We start from the raw sequence: 18,088 nt of genomic DNA, 5'->3' as shown, positions 1-18,088 counted from the left end.
AGGTATTTCCTATCTCTTCCTGGTCCTCCTAAGAACCATTTCCAGTTGAAAAATAAAACATTCACAATTTCAGAATACAGTCTTCTGAAAAGTTAAGTGCTGCAGACAACGTTGGCAAGAGCACCAAGTGTGGCAAACAAGGGCAGAAGGATGGAGGGAAGCTGGATGGAGGGAAGCTGGATGGAGGGAAGCTGGATGTGCCTTCCAGCAGCAGCCTACACTGAGTTCTGAGTCCACTGCTCAACTGTATTCTTACCTACCTCCCAGAACACCCTCCCATAAATAATCTGCTGACTACCAGACCTTTAGGTCCATCATTTCTGGGGTTCTTTTGATCCCAAAGATGTACCTTCTGCATTTCATCCTGTAGACTGCTGCTGTCTCACTGTTCAGAGGAGATACATCCTTGGCCTTCACATAAACAAGATGTTTTACAAAATCCCACTGTCCCTTTCTGCATAATTTGCCATTGTAATTAAACATTGGAGTTGTGACACTTATCATTGAAAGTTCATGTGGTCCTTAGGCTTCCTCTTTTTCTTCAGATGGAAGTCAAAAGGCCACATTAATACCAGCTTTGCTATCAGGATCACAAGAACATAATTTCTTACTAAATTAATATATTAGCACTAACATGAAAAATTGATGGTTTAAGTGACTCCTACATGGCTTTTTTCCAGTAATCTGTTCATCATGAAGATAATATCCACATTTTAATTCTTGAAAGACACTTCTAATAAGGCTGTAGGACTCACCAGGCTTTCCTTTTATTTAAAGGTTGGATCTCCTTTCTGGTTTTAAAGTGTTGATAGTTATATTTATTAGCTAACTAGAAATTTTCCATTTGCCATCAGCACTGAATAAAGCTCAGTTTGCACTGGAGAATCAGATCTGAAGGTGTCAAATTTAACCTGAAACCTCAAACGAGCTGAATTTTTCCCCGGTAAATGAATCATTGCTCCCAACTAGCTGTCAAATTTCAAAAGTAATTAATACAAATAAACTGCTTCTTAAATTAGAAGTAAAATCAATAAACCCATATTTCCACTTATGATCAATGTGCATTCCCACTCTGCTGCCCGAGGGTGAGAGGCTGAGTGCACCAAGCCCTCTGCCCTCACCCACCAGGGAGTGTGAAGGCAGCAGTGGAGCCTCCTCCTGACCCAGAGAACAAGAACAGTGACTGGAACACAGACTGCTCTCTGTCAGTGCAGTAAATGGATTATGTGGCTTTGGAAGAGTCAGGCACAACCCCACTTTAAAAATAATGAATTTGCAAGAACACATCATGAGCCATCAAATGTGATCAGCTGCTTTGTGGGGATTCCTGAGAAGGTACAACACCCATTTTTCTGTCCCTCCTGCTGCCTTTCCTGGGAATATGATTGCTCCACTTTAAACTGTGATGAAGATTTTCTTCCAGAACCAGAACATGATTTCTGTTTTGAGGAACCAGAGAATCAGAAGTCTTTGCTGCCATGCTGATACACTGATAAAAGCTCTCTTTGTAGTGTTTGGCCAACTGAGACTGCTGCACACTTACTGTCCCCTTCTGTTTGTCTTTTCCAGCAGCTCCACAAGCTGTGGAAACAATGAAGCTTGGTTCTCCATGGATTACTGTTCTGTAACTCTGTGTGGATTCTCTAACACCTAACAACAATTGAAATCCTGCTCTTGCTTTTATTTAGAAGAATGTGTAGAAGAGGGGTGGGAAAGAGAGTTAAGAGAGTAACTTTGGCCAGTTAGCTACCTTTACAAAAACTGCAGGAATTTGTCTTTTGGACACCTCCCACCCACTCCAAATTTAATTGAAATTAGTGGCTGTGCTCTGAAGAGACATGCAGCAACTCAATCCTTCTAACGCATTTAAAATCCATGTTATGTCAAACCATAAAATAGCTGAATCCTATTCAAAAGGCCAAAAATTGATCAAAAAGACCAAACATTGAAGTACCCCGAGCTTCTTTCCCTTGTCCCCTCCTCTGTCCCACTGTCCTGGCAGTGACAGGAGTGACTCAAACACTTGCAAAGCCACACCGCCTTAGAGGACCAAACTGAAAACCACAAATCAGCAAAAGGTGACATCAAACTGCCCATATAGATATAAATCACCAAGAACAAGAAAAGCCAAGACATTCTCCAGAAAACAGCTGTTAAAATTCTTGGGTTTCTATCCAAGTACCATGTATTTGCCAAGAATCTTTAAGCTTCTTTTCTACCTTAGAAGCATTTGGAATAAACAGACAATTAAATGTGTACTGCAGAACTGTTTTAAAGAATTGATTTTGCTGTTTCCAAATTAATACATGTTCAAAGGTTTGTTTCAAAAATCTTCCAGAATTCAGCAGTTAAAAAACTCCTAATCCCAGAACTTTAGTAGCACAGGATTTAATGCTCAGTATTTTGCCCTTGTGAGTTGCTGGGTTTTTTACTTCTTTATTTTTTAGTGGGGGAAAGAAAAGCTCAAGAATTAGGGAAAGGAGGTGATACAGGCAAAAAAAAATACTTTGACTGACTGATATGTGGCTGCTAAGAAACCATACCATAATCTCAGAGAAGAGGAAGCTGCTAATGATTTCTCTGATAGTATAAAAAGTATGAACAGGCAACATCAATGAATGCAGAGGGTTTAGTGAATTATGATAAGGGTTTAGGATGAGAGGCAGCTTCCTGGTCCAGGTCAAGCTGATTTTGTCTGCTGAATGAACTAACAGCATGACTGCTTCCAGAGAATAATTTGAACACATTAATCCTGACGACCTCTCTAAATCAGAGTAGAACCTGAGAAATTATGAAGTACTGTATTGATCAGGGTCCTGCTAAGAGAAGTGCTGAAGAGCACATAATTACAGCTCAGAAGGAGTGCTCTCAGAGCCCTGCCACTGTTTCATAGAGAATTCAGTCCAGTGGTCAAGGTAATATCCATCCACCTCAACAGCTAGATGTAAGAGGAACAAGCACTTTAATTAGTTGGCTTTTCCTCAAATCAGATTTTTCAGAAATACTTCTCAAGGAAAATGCAGTGAGTATAAAACTTAGAGAAAAAGAGCAAATGGAAACATTTCCAGAATTATTTATTCAGCAAACACTGATAAATAAGGTAGTAACTCTATTTTGGGTTTCAAAAAGAGTGACTGGACATGCTCAAAAGTCCATTTAGGGGAGGCATAGAGCCTGGAACAACTAGAATTCAACACAAATCCTTCTGTATTCCTAGAAAAAGGCAGTGATGTTCATTAGGAGTAAATGACACTGAGGCTAATCAAAGATTACTCATCAACAAACACAGGCATCAATGAACAAAGATTACTCATCAAAAACCATAGTTTAAAAGTGAGCTCTCCCAGTGAGGTCTCCCTGTCCCAAAGGATTTAGCCTGAACCTTCAAACCTGCCATGGCCCAAACTATGAATGGCAAAACCATGTCTCAAGAAACGCCACCAAAATTTTAGCAGAAAGGGGCACATCTTGGTGATCCTGATTATCCCCAGTGGAAAGCAGTTAAAAACAAGGTGGTGGCAAACTGAAAGGCCCCACTCTATTTACTTGATCCCACCCAGTGTAACTGAGCAATGCACTGAATCCAGCTCAGTGTCACTGATGTACCATTACCTGTCTGGAAGGGGAGAGCGTGGATGGCTCAAGAACACAGGTAATGTAAATCTCTTTTGGAAAAGTGCCATTCCAGGTGACAACTCCCTATTCAGATAATCCATTACACCTCTGCTGAGCTTCTGGTGAGACTTTGTATCTTCTTCCCAAACAGCTTTTTCCCATTTCTTGGCTACAGTTTGAGCTTGTCCAAAGGCCTGCAGGGGGATAAGGAGTTAGCCTCGATTTTCTCTGACTGCTCCATGAGGAGGCTCCAGCACCAAAAGGGTCATCCAGAGCCAGCTGAAAGCACAGCTTCCCTTCTTTTCTTCAGGGAGATGCTGCTCTCCCAGCAGTAGTAGCCCAGCAAGGTCAGACTGAGAAAAGAGTGCCAAAAATATTTCACCAGCTATAAACGACGAAGCTGCTTGATTAGGCATAAAAGTACAGCTTTTATTTCAACTGTGATCTCAGAAGCTCTAAAATAGAAAAATCCCAGAAAATAGAAAGTAGACAAAAAATTCACAACTTAGTCTCTAATCCCCTATCAACTGAAGTATAAAATTAGTTAAACATGCAAAGGACTATGTTCTCCAATTTTAGTAAGGACATGGGAATATCTCAAATTATACTACGTATGACAATAGTCTAGTTTCATGTTTCTTAGTTATTCAACCAAATCGAGTAAGAGACAATAAGAATTTAAAACCAGATTTTTCTTTCTACACTTTCCCTTGTGAGCTGTATGAGGATTTTTCTTTGCTCAACCTTAATTTTATATATTAAAATAGCATCCTTAATTACTGCTTAGAGCTTATATGAACTTTCAATGTCCAAATTTTATTGCAGCCATTTTAATACCCATAATTAGCTCGTTCAGATTTTTAATGCTAAATACTATAAATTACTGAGTACTCTAACACTTCCGTTTTCTAGTACTAAGACAGATTTTTAATATTACAGATATGACAGGTTCTCCCATTTAAAGTGGTTGAGCTCACGTCCCTACTGCATTACACAGCTCATGTTCAACACACTCCAAATTGCCAGTGGCTCTTTTCATCATTAATTACATTCTTCACGTCCAACACTAATCGATTTCCAGCCCATGACCAAGAGAAGAGAGCAATCCAACCTCTCCTGCTTCACCTCAGCCTGGCCTGCTCTGCTGTGATTACCATGTTCTCCTGTCTCTGTCACACTTGGCTTTCTAATAATGGGTTTCAAGCAGGATACACTGCTTTAATGTGCATTTGTAAAATCTACAGCAAAACACTTTCTCGGTGTGTCCCAGGCCCCCAGGCACTTGGGAAGGAGCAAATCCCTGCAGGATTGCTAACTGCCCTTCCCAACCTGGCTCAAAGAGGAAGCACAAGAGGAATGGGAGCTCCAAAAGCCCTGCAACTCTGGTGTGATTCCCAGCACTGATTTTTACACTTCTTTATCAAAAATGCTCTAGTCTTAATACTGCCAAGGAGAGAAAAGGGAGCTGACTACCTTTTTTAGCTAATGCTTTTAGGCTTGTTCCTGTTTTGCAGGAACATGGGGAATTACTTGTGCATTTGCTATGGAAGACACCTGTCTTACCTGCAGGCTGAAACTTGGACTTCACTGTGCACTTACAGCAGGTGTTCAGCACCCTAAAATATATCTGCTGAAAATCACACATCCTTCCTAAGCACAGAAAGTCCTGAATACACAACTCAGATAATTCACAGGTAACTCCAAATCAGTATGTGGAGCAAAAACTCCGCCCTTGAATGTGTTTGAGGTTTTCATGCCTGTGGGTTTTTCTTCTTATAGTCTTCAATTAAAAAAAAAAAAAAAAAAAACAAAAAAAAAAAAAACAAAAAAAAATTAAGCCAAATCCTGTCCATAAGTTCTTACTTCTGTAGGCACCATTCAAAACCAGAACCATAAGAAGGACGTGACCTTGTAGACACAGCACCATGAGAAGATGTGAGATAACCCAGAGCCTGAACATCACATCTGACAGAACCTGTGGGTACTGCACCCTTAAAGAACAGCCTGTTTCAGCTCTGAACCTACAGCAGCAGAGAAACCCAGCCCTGAGCACCCCCAAACCTCACACCTTCCTTTGCAGTCAGAATGCAGGGAACTCTTCAACACTTTCATGCTTTAATTGTTTTATATACTGTATCTATGCTATAAAGAATATTATTTATGTTATAAAAATATTATTGTATGTTTGGTTCACATATGAACTGCAGTCGATACAGCCACCCTGCAGTTCCAGACACACTGGGCATGTTAACAGAATGCAAAATAAGACAGTTATTCGTTTCAGCAACATTTCCCACACTGAAGCTAAAAACATCTCTCCAGAATTCCTAGGGCAATGCTGAGAAAATTTTGTCTTTTGAGCTATAAAAAGTTTCATGAGCTCCTTACCAATGGGCACAGAAGCCTCTTCCACAAGTTTTCAATTATTCCTCAGAGAGGGGAGCATGATACATAAACACAGCGAGCAGAGATGGAACAGCTAATGTTTCTGTAACAGGAGTGTCCATGTGTCCTTTGCAGACAGAAGATATTTCTCTGACACAATAATGCAATTTGGCAGCCACATTTGAAAAAAGGCTGTCATTAGGAGTAGCTGCTGACCTTACTAAAACACCAGAATAATCTCTGAGAATGGGTTATGAGATTAAATGCCAAAGGAAGAAGAAAGAAGACAGTGAGATTTCAGTTCACTAGAAAAAGGGTATCCAGAACATATTTGAAAGTATAATTTTTAAGAGGAGATGTTTTACAACTTTTTATTATTTAAAAATTAACATTTATAAGGGTATTTATTATTGCTTGTTCTCTGCTGTACCGTTTCATTTCTAATCTGTTTGCAAACTCCCAGACTGATGAAGACTTGGATAAAATTAAACCCCATTACAGGGAAATGGGAGAGAAAACAATCAGCACAATAATTAAATACTGACTTGCAAACATAAGACAGTTTCCTTAAGTCAACAACTGACATTACAAGAGCAAGGTAAAGATTGAAATGAACTCTTGAAGCCTGTCAGCTGTTTTCTGAGCAGAATCCCCAAGTTACAGGGGAAAATGAATCTTGAACATCTGAAAGTTCCTAAGCCAAAATGATTTTATGGACAAACCACTGTCAGTAGCTGGTGAGATTCCTGCTCCTGACACCCAACCATGTGGTTTTTGGCTGTGAAAAGGAAGAAATTCTACCTTGAGTTGTTATACCCCATATTTAGTTGTTTAGCTTCCCCCACCCCACTGGCTGTTGTTTTTGTATGTTATAGTGGGGTTTTTTTTTAATTGCTCACTTTAATTTCAGATAAGAAATAGTTACAAGGTTGTGATAAAACAGCACAAACTTTTTCTTGTTTTAACACTAAACTATTGAGTCTGTTAACCAAGAACTTTGATACAGCCACTGTGAAGAGGAGGGGCAGGAAAACAGTTCTGGAGCTTGATCAGGGAAAGGATTCTTAAAAATACTGCAGTCTACAGAAAACAAATCAGAAGAGAAACCTGTAGAATTGTGCACTACATGGATGAAAGCAGAGAGAAAAACATCCTAAGACTGAATGGATTTTGATTTAAACATTTAAAGCTCAAGCTCCTCATACACAGTGCCAAACTCTCAAGAGATGTGAGATCAGTTGAGGTTTTTTTTTTCCCTTGGATTTTTGAGGGCTATTAGAAGGGAAAGTAAGAGATTGATGTCAAGGCTCTTCCTAGTCTATTAAAAAAGGAGATATATTGGTAAGTGATGCAATCAAGGAGATGAGCTTCCCTGGGAGGTACCCTGGAAGAATAAAGTGCTGATGGCCTGCATCCCAGCTGCAACAAAGGGAAGAAAGCCATATTCCCAGAGAACCAGCCAGGTCCTGGGCACTGTCTCATTTCCTGCTGGACTCTGGGCTGCCCCACCCAGTAAAATGCCCACCCACACCACAAAGCCCTCTCCATCAGGCTGGGAGGCACACGAGCACAGAAGCAGAGCATCACCTGCTCCTGCAGGGCAGCCCCAGCTCCATCAGCACAGCACAGAGTGCTCTGGGACTGCACAGGGGCAGCAGCACAGGGAGGCCACGGGCCACCAAAGGCAGGCTCCTCACTGTCCCCTGCATTCTTCTGCTACTCAGAGTCCCGTTCACCTGCTGACAAAACAGCTACTGAAGGCTGCCAGGCTCCCTCCGAGGGTCTCCAAACACTGTACAACACAGCAGTGCTGCTGAGCTGGCAAAGGCAGCTGGCACTGGCACTGCCAAGGGACACACAGCACCCCCGGTTTGGCCCAGACCTGCAGGGGCTCTTGTCCCCTCCTGGGGCATGGCTGAGAACAGGCTCCAGCCAGGCACACGACCCTGAGCTCCACAAGAACCAAGCTGTCCCTGGAGGAAGCAGCGGCAGTGGTCAGGGGACAGAGGCTCATCAGTCAAAGGCAGACACTTGGGTGACAGGAGGGCAGCAAAGGTGATAGCCTGCCACCTAAAAGAGGTGGGAAAGCACTAACTGAGGATAAAAGAGCACTAAAAAGAAGTTAGGTATGTTTATCAAGATAATGTTACTAAGTGAACAAAATTCAGTAAAGCCTAGAAAGTACAACCTAGTTCAATTTATTTACTTATAAATTAATCATTTTTTAATTGTCATCCTACATCTACCAGTACAGCCCAATGACAAATTAGCTTGTAAAACACAGCAAAAGGCAGTTTCAAAATAAGCAAACAAGGAGTGAAATCCAGGTTTCAAATCATAATGCACTTAAAACAGTAGAGCACCAAAGCAGATCTGTCTGAAGCTATTCCCTAAAAATTATAAAGTGATAGGAAACAAATGCTATGATATGAGGAATCCAGGATACAAACAGACAATAAATAAATGTTGTTAATGATGTCATAACTAGGAGACTGGTTTCAAAGCTTAAAACATCTCTGCTGGGTACAAAAATGTACCTACAGTTTGGAAGAAACAAAAGCTGCAAATGCTGTCCATGCTGGAAGACAGATGTTTCCTAGGAAAATTTTAAGGCAAGTCTCTGAAACACACAGATTACATTCACATTAAATGCATCCTCTTTTAACTTTTTTAGCATATTTTAATTTTCTTTCCCAGTGGTTCCTCTTACAGCTGCTATTACACTTTTACCACAAAAAAGAAAACCCAAACAAATCCAAGTCTTCTTTCTGTATTGTCAAAGTCGGCATGATGACTTGTACCATTTTATAATAACAAAAAAGCAGCATTTGAAATCAAAGGATGTGGAGAAACCAATGTTCCATGTATGCTTCCAGCAGCTTGATGCTGAACAAACAAGGCAGCCTCTTTCTTCAGTGCTCTTCATGAATATTGAAGACTGCAGCTAATGAAATGACAGCACAGACAACTGCATCAGCCAGCAGCATCAGCCAGAGCTGCTCCTGCTCCTCGCCAGGAGCCAGGGGAGAGCCTGGGCTCCCCTCTGGGGCCACCTCAGCCAAGGACTGACCCTGTGTTTGGGCTGCAGCCCGTGCTAGCCACACGGGGAAGCTGGCCTGTCACAGGCCAATCCCCTTTGTTTCACCGGGGACAATCGCTCCCCATGCGGGTGCCACCCTCCCCTTGTGACAAGGGTGACCGCGGCTCTCGGTGACAGCAATCTAGAGTGACCCCAGACACCCAAGCACAGGCTAAGGCAGATTCTCAGCCCCTGGGATGGCCTGCAAAGCCTTCCATACTTAATAACAAGTGAAAGGATGAGGGAGGAGCAAGGGACTCTTGTGAAGAGCTCGTCACAATAAATAAAAAAATGAACGAATGAAGAACAATCCACCTTGAACCACTAAATCATCAGCATCAGAACACAGTGCCCAGTTTGGGGGCCCAGACTTTGAGATATGAACTGACAGGAGAGAGTCTATAAAGCTGTAAGCTGGGTCTGAGGACAAGAAAACCAGAGGCAGAAGGAAACACTGAGAAACTCAAAGATGTAGTTTGTGTTAGAGCTCAAGGAGGAAAAAAAAATGGCAGCTCATGGATATTGAGGTACACCAGAAACAGTTCACTACGACAAAATAAAACCCAAAAGTTAACTGCAAAATATGTCAGTTAAACACTGGAAACAAACCAGGCAGTAAGAATATACAGCACCAGAGTAAGTTGCTTAGGAAATGCAGTGAAATTTTCAGCAACTAAGAGATTAGACAAGCAGCTGTCAGGAACACTGTAAATTGTTGAACCCCAAGACAAAGGGATTATTAACTCAAGCTCTCTCTCCATTGTTGGGGTTTTTTTCGTTCTGTGTTCTTTTGGGAACAAAGAAAGCCCAGAAGATTCACAAAAGTGAAAGTAAATAAATAACCATCCTAGAACAAGTCCATTGTTCCAGTAAAACACAAGAGTGCACAGAGGTCTACAGCTTTAATATCCCTTAATGGCTGTAAAAGCAAGATGATTTTGGACTTAAGAGTTGTGACCCTAGGGATTCCAGCAATGCACAAAACAAATCAGTGAAAAAATTTCAAATAAAATAATTAGAGAAAAACACACTCCAATACAAGTTCTTTCATTAAATAAAACCACAACAGTAAAAGCCTTTCTAGCATCTATTCTCACAACACAGCACATTCCAGTTAGAGGATGGAGACACATAAGTGATGAACACTTTGCAGTTTTTCAAAAGTGACCTACTGTTCTTAAAGGAGAATAATTATAGGACTAAAAAATAGAAAACTCCTACTTGAAAGCCAGGGATAGAGGACTGCAGAGCAGATATTTTAGGAAACCATTAACCACTACAACATTTTGGGTAGTGGTCTTCAAGAAATCATACTTCAAGGTTAAATCTCTGCTAGTAATACAGGAACAATTCTTATCAGCTGCAGGATAAGGAAAAAATACTGCAAGGAAAAGAACATGATGGGGGCAGGGTGGTGTTAATTTTTCCCATCACACATGATCAGGACATTTAAAATTAATAGGATAAAATAGTATTAGAGCCACTGTGTTCCAGTGTTGAGAGCATGGACACTGACACAACAAAGTGACCGAAGAGCCCCCAAGACAGGAACCTTCCCCCTGGGATCACAGCCACACAGGGACACTGTTGCCAGCACATGTCACAGTTGAGAAGGCCACGATACACAGAGTGTCACCATACAACTTCAGAAAGCTTTAAGCATTCCCCCACACACAGTAACACCTTACCAACATCAGAAGGCCTCAGGGATCTGCCCATACCCAGTAACATCAGATCACCCCAGAAGGCTGCAAGCATTGGCCCTTCTTGTTCTCTGGCCCAGCCTTTTATCCCCTCATGCTGATGCCCTGCACCTGTGTGCCCTCTGCTCCCTTTGGAGGTTGGTCAGTGCCCTGGGCACTCCATGGCTCATTGCTGTCAGTGCTGCTCACCTGCTGCTCACAGCTGTGCCCACTGGGGATGGGGCTCAGCCCATCCCAATCACCTCAATCTGTGCCTGCACTGTAACTGCACCCTCAGAATGCAGCAGCACCAACAGCTCTGACCTCAACACCACCAGTCAGCTCTTGGCCAGCTTAAAAGCACATGATTTTGCCCCCTTATTTTTTATTCCACTGTGACATTCTCAACTGCCCAAGCACACAATGTTGTTATATCCTGCTGGGTTCACTGATCTCCCCATCCGGTATCTGTTCAAGTTCCTCTGGGAGATTTCATCCAAAATACATGTCCTCTCCTAAACAAAGTTAGGAAGAACATTTGTTCCTTATCCGAGCCCTCAGTAACTTGCCTGCTTTGGAGCAAACAAGGATACAGCACAAAAGACACCTGACTGACAAGATCCACCTTTTGGCAACTTTATGGCCAGAGACCAAAAAATCAAAGCCTGGTTCCAAACCTGGGGAGTTATGCCTCCCACAGTCTGCTGTTCAGGAATGGCTTCTGTTCACAAGTGGCAGACTGATGTGTTTTAGACTCCTGCCTTTCCCAGAGCTGGAACTATGCAGTGAAGGTTACTCTCTGTGTGACACACACTAAATGCTCCTATGCAAAACCTGCACAACCTCAAAATCTGCCAGAAAGAGATATCTGAGTCAAACCAAGCTGCCACTCACTATTTTGCAGACAATTATAAAATGATCAAGCAATGTGGATTTTTTTTAAACAACTGAGAAACAACGATCTCATTAAAGCCACCAGCCTTTACCATAAAAGCATGAAAACTCAGCAGGAATTACCCAAATCCTTAGAAGATATATTTACCACACCTAAAAAAACAAACCAAAAAAACCAACCAACCAACCAACCCAAAAAAACCAAACAAACAGGAAAAAAAAAAACACTAAAAAACAAAAACACAAAACCAAACAAAAACCAAAAGAACACCCCACCTTAATATCATATTCAAAAATCAATTTGAATACATTTTGTTGGAACACCACAAAAGTAACCAATCTGCAGCTAAAAACTTAACACAGGAATTTCCAGTCCAGACAGTTGATTTGTCAAAGGCATGTGTTATTTGAAATTAGATGGGAGTAACTGCCTAACAAAACCCATCTCAACCACAGGCGTGCTCATCTGAGCCATCTATAACAATGGAAAAACCAACATTCCCCTTGGGGATTAAAAAAAATCCCCAGCAACCAAGTCCCAAACTGCCTGAGCTTACAGCTAAGGAAAAATAATACAAATGAGGCTGCCCCGTGTATTAATTTTTTGTTCTTTGTTGGCTATTAATAGGCGAGTGTGGTGAATGTAAGATGATATTCAGATCTATTCTAACCTTCAACCAGCATGTTCTTCTCTTCCTTCCCCACAGCTTTTTGTCTTCCCATCCCAGGCCCCATTCCAGGGAGCTCTGACTGCAAGATCAGATGCAGGAGCCACAGGAAGGGCAGGACAGTTCCCACACTGCTTCAAGACCCTCCTGCTGCTCTTGGGTCTTCCCTCAAAGAGCCTGGCACACCACCAACACCAGCAACAGCTTGTCCAGAGATTAAAATGGACACCTTTCTTATATACAGATATAAAACAAGCCACTTGAGGAGCTGCAGGAGCTGCAGTCACTTTGCACAACACCACTCTCTCTCCCAGCTGCCCCATCACACACAGGAACAGCCTGTTCCTCTCACCCCCGACACCTCCTTTGGTGCACAGAGCTCCCCATGAATTTATTTCTCCTAAAGAGCTGGAAGTCACTGGTTTTGTCCATTCCCATGCTCTTTAATTAAGTAATTGTTCCACCAGCTCTTCCCTGTGTCAGGCTCCCTTCTGCCAGTGAACCTGCACACAGGCTCAGGGTTCCAGCAGCAGAATTACTGCAGTGGCACTCTGTGACACTTCACAGTGCTGCTGCTTGTCATTTACCAGGCCTGTGGGTGAAGAGATCAGAACTGGGGAACTACAAATCAGAGCTGACTGTCCCTCACGCTGAATGCTTTTTGTGACCACTGCCACACAAAGTCATTCTCTTTTGACATGGGCATGAATGCAAGCACGAGCTACAAAGAGCAGCAACACGTGGCCTCCAGGACAGAGGCAGACACAATAGCTCAGCCCTGGATGGGGGTGTTATCAAAGCATGGCTTTAGGTCAAGGAAGTTGTTTGAGGGACAGACAACAAAGGAGCTGACTGCCAAAAAATTTATGGGCGAGGAAGATGTGAAAGGTTATTCTCAGCTGTGTATTTCACAATAAAACACCTTCAGTGACATGCCCTGCCAATAGCCCAGAATTTAGTGCAGAAAATGCTGGTGGGCACCTCCTGCCATGGCACAGGGGCTCCAAGTCCTGCACAAATGCTGCAGATGCTGCTGATGAATGGCACACTCTTGCAAAAGGCCTGGTAATCCTCAACGGCAGAGATCACCAAGAAAACATTCCGGAAGTTCAGAAAAGGATATACATTCAAGCCTTAGCAGTTTTGTAACAATACACTTGACTTGGGGAAACAAAATGTCCAGGAAATAATGGCAGCTACAAATGGCAACTCCTCCCTCCACCCCTCAAATGTGACACTTTGCTTCCCTCGGTTCCTATCCCTCAGCCTTATCTCTCAGCCCTTGTCTTTCCTTCTCAGCTTTCCACCAGGACACCAACAGCTCTGAAGCAACAACCAGCAATGAGAAATCAGAAAAGTCAGGCATACCAATGGAAAGGCTTGTCCTCCCAGCCCTAATGGCTCTGGCACTCACAAACATTTACCTCCAAGACAAGAAATTCCCGATTCATTACCTGCTCAGGCAATAGGATTTACATAAGCCCCCACATCAGTGCTTTCTGTCCTTGATGCTGGTGCTTTACATTTCCATCAACATGAACTTAAGTGTGTAAAAACTTTCTCTTGCAAAGCAAAAACAGCTTCTCTGGTTGCTTTTGGGAAGAAAATTCAGTGTAACAGCTCAATATGGAAACACACCTCTCCAGGTTCTGAGCATGTCCAGTACCTTTTACAACAGCACAATAATTAGTATTCAAAACTTCCCTAGACCATTTTGAAACAGGAATTAAATTTCAGTTTCATCTTACTGCTTTGTCAGAGAAAACTGTTGCAAATGGAGCTTAAAGAAACAAAAGATATTAAAAAAAAAAAGGAAAAGAAAAAAGGAAAAATAAAATCACTCCTCTGACTTGGGAAGCAAAAGAGATGCACAAACCCAGAGAAATGATACCATTTCTTCTGATCAGCTACACTGACCCTTCTCAGAGGGATGGGAAAGGACACATCATAGGTGAATTCTATTTGATTTATGTGAATACAAGCAGAACAATCAGCTAGTGCTAAAATAGAAAAAGCATCAAAGAGCCTAAGGGAAACACTGGGATCGTGGAACTGAAAGGAGGTGCAGAATAAACAAGCCAGGCTCTGAGACTCAAAGGGCAAAGTACCCAAAGCTGTGGCCAAGGCTGGGGAAGAGCTTCCCTCCTTCTCCACTCTCTGCCATTGCCAGAGCACTGTGTGCAGCAGGGCACAAAGGTTACAGATGGCTGAGCACAGTCTGGGGGCAGCCAAAGGAGGCAGCCCCTCCAGTCCCAGCTCCGTGTGCAGGGATGGTCTGTGCACTGCACTCCCTGTGCTACAGTATTTATTTTACAGTATCACTGCAACCATTTGTTTGGGTTTGTTTAAGCCAGTAGCCAACAGGAACAGGCCCACAGGAGAGTGCTCTGTGTATATTCCTTCTCTGTCCTTTTCTCCATCTCCACTATCAGTAATTATCAGTGCATGGCCCAATTTCCACTGAGCTCAGGAAAACAGAGATCCCAAAATATGTAAGCACCTCTCTATCATTAAAAATATTCATTTCTTAGAAGAGAGATGCTTAATTCCTCTCCCACAAGCAATGTCCTATTAAAGTAAGGATGTGGGAAAAACAAAACTATCAGACACCAAAGAAGCCACATAAGTGAACTACAAAAAAAACAGACTTCAAAATAAAATTCTATTGCTTGAATCAGTGCTTACTCTTGAACATAATCTATAGTTATGTTTACTCTCTCACCTAACACTGATGTTACAGTCTAGTGAGCCTAATTTAGTAGAAACTATTCTAGAAAATAGATCTGCAGGCAACTAAATAAACTACAGCATTCAGACAGGGAAATCAACCTTCCTTTTATATAAGAAAGTTAAGTTCCACAAATCATTCTCACAAGGCCCTCCCTTACGCCAGCGGACTGTACTTGACAAAGGCTGCTTTAATTTCCAAGAGACATTTAACAAGATTCTTCAGAAAAGGCCCTTAAAGAAATTAAGGTGCCATGGCAACAAGAGACCTTGCATGGACAGGTTACCTGGTAAAGAGACAGGAGACAAAGAGCAAACCAAGTGGCCATCTCTGCCACCACAGCAGGGCCCCAGGGGAGTCCAAGGAGCGCAGGGCTTGGAGCACGAGGTGTCCCTGAGAGCATCTGCAAGGTCCCTTCCAACCCAAACAGCGCCTGACACCGTGAGCGTGAGCTGCAGGCCACACTGGGACACTCCTCCAGCTAGAACAGAGTGCTGATGGCACCAGGCTGCTCCGGCAGGGCAGGAGCAGCCCCAGGAAGGAAGAGCAAGCACAGGCTGCAGGGAGCAGGGCTGGCAGGGGGCACCCACAGAATCCCAGCCGTGCTCACAGCAAGGGGCTCCAAGCTGAACATCCACACCCAGCACAGGCTGAGCCAGCCTGAACCTCTCATCTGAAGGATCCCCATCTCCAGGACCATTTTTCTCCAGAAGTATTCCTGCCACTGGCCTTTCATCACCTGTATCCACTCCTGACTGACAGCCTGGCTGGATCCACGCAGTGAGCAGAAAAGCCTCCCTGCCAGGCAGAGCAGTCTGCCAGGTGGGGAATTCAGCCCCAGGGAAGGTCAAGGCAGCAGCAGCACAAAGGAAGGGAGAGCTGCACAGCTGTGGGGACACAGAGCCCTTCAGCTGAAGCAGCCTGGCAGAGCAGCTCAACCATCTTGAGCAATTCCACTGGCAGCAACCAGCTCATGTGGTCTTAATGAACAGATCTAGAAATTAACAATGCAAAACTGGCACACCGAGCAGGCACTTAAAGTGGAATTCATTACCCACTGGCAAATGAAGTTTCATTTTCCACTTACAAACACAAACATGTTGGTATCTTCCAGGTCCCTGGGGATTCTAACCCTAAAAGGAGAGAGAGAAACCCTCACGTGGGGGAGAGCAAACAGATACTGAGCTTGTTTTTGGACTTTGGTTTCAAAAAACACCTCCACATGGTGTGCTTTAGTACATAAAGATGTATTCAAGATTAATTGTTTTGATTTTTATTATTTTATTGTAGAAAAATAGTTGACACTTAGAAACACTTCTGACACACAGGATAATCCCTAAGTAACTCTACAAAGAAATACCTTTTTCCTACGAGCTGAACAATCTGTCAACACTGTTTTCATTCAGCTAATCTGCCAATATAATACAAGCCTGCTATTTGTAGAGTTACAGAATATAAACTCATTAGATTTATTTATAGAATAAATAACATATCTGCTGCTGAAACCTTGCACAGCAAGGAACACAGTTGGCTGGATGTTCCCTCATGCTGCTTTCAATACTTTTGGGAACCACCTGAAACACCCTGCCCTTCAGCTGAAGGGGGACAGGCTTAAGAATTCCACCTCCTGCTCCTAATTCTGAAATAAATGATTAATAACTGTGTGACTGGAGCTCACAACACACTCCCACTCTCATGTCTAATAATGCTGACAGCTGTGGCTGAGACCTGTCCCACCACACCACGTGCAGCCTTTTTGTGTCTTTTCAGACCCAAATCCCCTCTGGGCAGGACGAGCAGCAGCTCAGGGACCGGGTGCTGGCAGCTTTGGCCAGCCAGTGGGCACAGAGAGCAGCACCCACCAAGTCATGGGCCTGGAGGCATGAAAAACCTTGTATCTGCACTACTCGTACTTCATATGGAATTACCTGCATTTATAAATAGGCACTCTCTCCCCAGATATTCCAAAATTAAGGCAGAGTTACCAAATTTACCAAGTTCACGTCACAGCTACAGTTCAGAACAGGACACAGGTGACACTTTGGGCCCTGATGGATCTCCTGTAGGAGGCATCCTGCTATCTCAAGCACACTGTTATTATTTAAAAGCGTTTTCCAAACTATAAAATGCCTGCAGGGATGCAAATGAGGAAACGTGGCAAAGCTGGCAAAGCCAGGAGCACAGATCCTTCAAACCACAGGGAAAGCACCTGAGTTCCTGGGTATTCCCTCAGTGACACAAGAGCTGCCAAGTGCTGCAACCATTGCCTACAGTCACACTTCCAACAGGACATGTCAGAAATTAAATTAAATTAGCACATCGCCACAAAATCACAACTAAGGACAAGATTCCCTCTGCAGTCCCTCCCCTTCAGCTCTTACAGCAAGCTGAAGGTGAGGTCTGCCTTTAAAAAACAATCACAGTGCACCTTCACAAAACAACACTTATTTTTGAAACTGTTTTTCAGATTGAAAAGTTGCAAGAGGTCATAGTAACACTCTCTAAACCACATATTTTTAAGGGAACAAAGAAATAGGTTTGTGTGTTCTGATCACATATTGAACACCCAAACCAAAACTACATCAGCATGGAAAAGCAAAATACTGCATGTCCCTGAATGCCGTGGGTAGAAGCAACAAAAAATTATCTACCCATGAATTCAAAACTTTGTAGGATTTCCCTTTCTTCTCCAAGAACAAGAACCAATTCTAGTCCTTTCTGGTTTTAGCCAAATGAGCAGACACAGTGGCATTGCAAGTGAGAGATAACAATCTGCAACTGGAGTTTCAGAGCTCCACTGATAAATGAGAGTGACTACAAGAAAACCCCAAAACTTTGAGGAAAGTAGGAAGTATCTTGCAGACGTGGGCTGGCATTTTAAGTCCTGAAGTCAATACAGCAGATTGAGATAATGCACTTCTTATCTTGGCACCAGATTCAGCATCACCTCCTGGGTCTGACTCCAAGCACAGAAGCCAGAGCCTCATCCCAAGATGCAGCTTGGGGAGATCCCAGAGAGGCTCATCACCCACCCCGC

The 18,088-nt window shown here is 43.0% G+C and overlaps 1 protein-coding gene across 8 annotated transcripts in view; it reads right to left on the bottom strand.

The window, feature by feature from the left end:
• The window catches only part of STAG1 (STAG1 cohesin complex component), a 156,298-nt gene that overhangs the window by 135,335 nt on the left and 2,875 nt on the right, over positions 1 to 18,088 (bottom strand). For 2 of the 8 annotated variants that reach the window (XM_064386113.1, XM_064386116.1), the window contains exons 1-2: positions 10,768 to 10,813; positions 3,613 to 3,809 (exon numbers count right to left, since the gene is read on the bottom strand). The exons of 3 other annotated variants lie outside the window; for them this stretch is intronic. The gene's annotated coding sequence lies outside the window, so the exon portion shown is untranslated. Of the gene's footprint in view, positions 1 to 3,612; positions 3,810 to 10,767; positions 10,921 to 18,088 lie in introns of those variants that run through there. 3 more of the 8 variants (XM_064386111.1, XM_064386118.1, XM_064386112.1) reach the window with 2 other exon arrangements.

The sequence above is a fragment of the Passer domesticus genome, chromosome 11, assembly GCF_036417665.1.
Source record: "Passer domesticus isolate bPasDom1 chromosome 11, bPasDom1.hap1, whole genome shotgun sequence".
In the NCBI taxonomy this organism is placed as follows: domain Eukaryota; kingdom Metazoa; phylum Chordata; class Aves; order Passeriformes; family Passeridae; genus Passer; species Passer domesticus.
The sequence above is the reverse complement of the archived record's forward strand: the minus strand, read 5'-3'. Positions and strand labels throughout refer to the sequence as shown.